Below are 3,449 nucleotides of genomic sequence, written 5' to 3' on the forward strand. Positions count from 1 at the left end.
GCCATGCTCCCTAGCACTAGGTTCCCTCTTGAAAGCTTGTAAGCCAGTCACTTCTTGCCTTTGTAGTCCTCCCCTCCCAATTTGAGTATCCAATGTCCACTCTGTGTGTGGGGGTGTGTGTGAATGTTTGTTGCTGTGAGGATTTTTTTCCCTCTTTTGAGTCACTAGTCCAGTTCATCAGACTGTATTAGCTCACTCTTTTCCCCCCCGCCCCTCCATCTTCTTTCCTCTCCTGGTTGAGCTCCGATCATCCTGTCATCCGGTCCAGGTCACGTGGGTATCATTTGCAAGTGTGGGCACTCCTGTGCATATGTCCTCTCTTCCTGTTTGCCGGTAGCTCCACTCTCCTCTCGCGTCCTCCGTGGCCATGCCACTGACTCTGGACCCAAGAGTCTCCAGGTCTCTCCACACTGCTTGCCAACCGAGTCCCCAACTGGATCCACAGAAGTCCACTGAACATTGTAGGGCTTAGCTTGCCGCTTCATTGCTGCTTTACCCCACTTCCCCCCATCGGTGATGTGTGTGGTCACCAATCAGAGCTTCCATTTCCGTTGAGTCTTAGTCTTGGAAGGAGGTCTGTGTTGAGAGGACCTGGCCACTTGCCTTGATGTTTTCTAGGGAGGCGATTTGTTTGTTCTTGTAGTAATAGCCCATCTGCCTCCATACATTGCCTTCTTGCTTGCATAGTTTCTACTGAGAAATCAGAGCTTAGTCTTGTTGGTTCATCTTTGTAGATAGCTTTTTATTTTTACTGAGCTGCTTTTAGGATTTTTTCCTTGTCTTTGATTTTGTAGAGTTTGATTATGATATAACTTGGTGATTTTCTTTTGTGGTCTATCCTGCTTGGGGTTTGTTCAGCTTCTTGAATGCTTATCTCCTCATCTTTCATGATACTTGGGAAATTTTCTTCCAGCAGTTCTTCAACTAACTTCTTTTGTGTGAGTTTCTTTATCTCTTCTTGTTCTAGAATTCCAATCACTAGTAAGTTATTCCTCTTCATGTTGTTACACATGAATCTTAGGTTTTCTTCAGATTTTCAATGTATTTTTTTCTCATTATTCTAACTTACTAATATTGAGAGATTTATCTTTAAGCTCACTGTTTATAACTTCCATTGATTCAAATTTGCTTCTTTGCCCTTTTAATGTAATTGTCCATTTCTGGTATCTTAGTATTAATCTCTTGGATTTCTATTTGTAGATTTTTTATTGTCTCCAATCATTTATCTGCTATGTTTGATTATTCTTTTAGTGTGTTCCTGAATTCTTCCTTGTTTTACATGACTTTTCAGTCAATCATTTGGAGGCTCCTAAATATCATTTGTTTTCAAGTGGTTCCTATGCTTTTTTTCCAATAAAATGTATTCTACCTCTGCCTCTTGGTCACTTGTTTGACCCACTTTGCCTTGTTTCTTCATGTGAATAGAAATTGTCTGCTCCTTTCAAGACATTGTGGTGGTGTTGTATTTGTATTAATTTGATAATTGCATGTTGGTGTATTCTGAGGGACTGACCAACTGCCTCCTGTTGGGTATGATCAGGAGATGAGCTTGTGCATTGTTATCTGTTCACTGTTTATGGAGTTCAGTGCAGGATGAATTTAGTTGTTGATTCTTGTTGTCATTGTTACTGTATGTAGCCATTGGTATAGTGGTGGTGGTAGTGTGCCAACTCATAGCAACCCTATATAGGGTTTCTGAGGCTGTAAACTTTTATGGGAGCAGAAAGCCTCATTTTTCTCCCATGGAATTACTGGTACTTTCAAACTGATGACTTTGAGGTTAGCAGTCCAACTCGTAACCACTATGCTACCATAGCTCCTTGTTGGTATGGTAGTCACTGGTATTTATGGCCATGGTTTCTGTCTCTAGTTAGTAATTAGATAAATGATAGAAAAAACAAAGAGGAAATAAAATAATAAAAAGAAGAAAAAGAAAAAGATCTAAACACAATTAGGAAAAGGAATGAATAAAAGGGAAAGAGACAAGAGTGTATTAAAACAATAACAACAACAAAAACAAGGAATGATTTAATAAGGAAAAAAACCCAACAAAAACAAAAAGGAATAAAAAAAAAAAGGCAGATAGAAAGAAGCATTAGAGGTTAGGAGCAAAAAGCAAAACAAAAAGAAGAAAAAAGAAAGGCGATGGAGCGTGTAGGAAGCACAAGAGGGAAAGGTGAGGGAGAATGAATATACAAACTAAAACAATGAAATGGATAAAATGGCAGGTTAGGTGTCAGAGCCAGTGAGGTAAAATTCTGGGGTCTCATGATAATCAAGGACTTCATGTATTGGGTAGGTAAGATATGAGATAGTAACACTTAACCCTCGATGGAGTTCTGTTCTGGGCACCCAATCCAAAAGTAGTTCCTGCAGACCCCAAAGTAGAGATTAGTTGAGGGTGAGAGGTCCCCCTAGTCCAGGGCTGACTGGGACCAGCTCTACAGGTCTGGAAAAGGCCCCATCTGATTCCAGTTTCTGGGGTTGGTGCTGCTAGGTACCCTCCACTTTGATGGGACTTCAATAGCCTAGATAGCAGGAACTTCCCCAGCAGTGTATGTAGGTGGAGGTTGGCCTCACCTCTGGTCAGCATGGCAATGTAGGGTACAAGAAGAAAACAATATGACCCTTTCTCTCTACCAATAAGCAGTATGTCTCTGTGCCACCTACTGCCATCTTGCCTTCATAGTCACCCAGGAAAGTTCAAGATGGCAAAGTGGCAAAAGTTACATATGTAGACTCATTTAAAGGTACCTCTTCTACTTCTCCAATTTCATCCACAGTTACCAAGTATTCCTGTTTGGGAAGATCTTGTTCTTTAACCACTGACAGGATGATCTCTGTTTTTTTGCTGTGTTTGTTCAGCTTCCTCTCCTAGTAAGCATTCTATCTACTTCTCTATCCTTTCATTTGAAGCTCACAGTTCCAGGACTATCATTTGCATCTGTTTCTTTTGGTTTTCCGTATCTTTGTTGTAGAGTCTGTGCAGCCTTTCTACCTAGTCTGTCATCTTGCCCACCACTGAACCATAGTGTTTTTAGGACAAATCTTCAGGAAGTAGATTGCTAGGACCGTCTATCAAGGATCTTTTGTGTAGGTTTGAACTACAAGTCTTTCCCTTAATATTCAAACACTTAGTCATTTTTGCTACCCAGAGACTCCTGCCATATGTATTGTTGTTGTTGTTAAGTGCTGTTGAGTTGGTTCTGACTCATAGCGACCCTATATAGGTTTTCCAAGGAGAAGCTAGAGGGCTTGGAATGCCAATCTTGTGGCTCGTAGTCCAGTGCTGATCCACAGCACTACACCAGAAGTCTGAATTATGCATAGAACTGGGCATTAATCTTGACTTGCCCACACTCAATCCCTACTTCACTAAGGTAGAAGCAAGCTGACACATATTATGTGCTAAGCAAATATTTCCTAATCTGCATCTTTGTGTGGCCTCT

The 3,449-nt window shown here is 40.9% G+C and overlaps 1 protein-coding gene across 1 annotated transcript in view; it reads left to right on the top strand.

Moving 5' to 3' along the window:
• LOC102836067 (butyrophilin-like protein 1-like) overlaps nt 1-3,449 on the top strand; it is a 38,716-nt gene that overhangs the window by 19,670 nt on the left and 15,597 nt on the right. The window lies entirely within an intron of this gene.

The sequence above is a fragment of the Chrysochloris asiatica genome, unplaced genomic scaffold (genome assembly GCF_000296735.1).
Source record: "Chrysochloris asiatica unplaced genomic scaffold, ChrAsi1.0 scaffold00536, whole genome shotgun sequence".
Classification (NCBI taxonomy): domain Eukaryota; kingdom Metazoa; phylum Chordata; class Mammalia; order Afrosoricida; family Chrysochloridae; genus Chrysochloris; species Chrysochloris asiatica.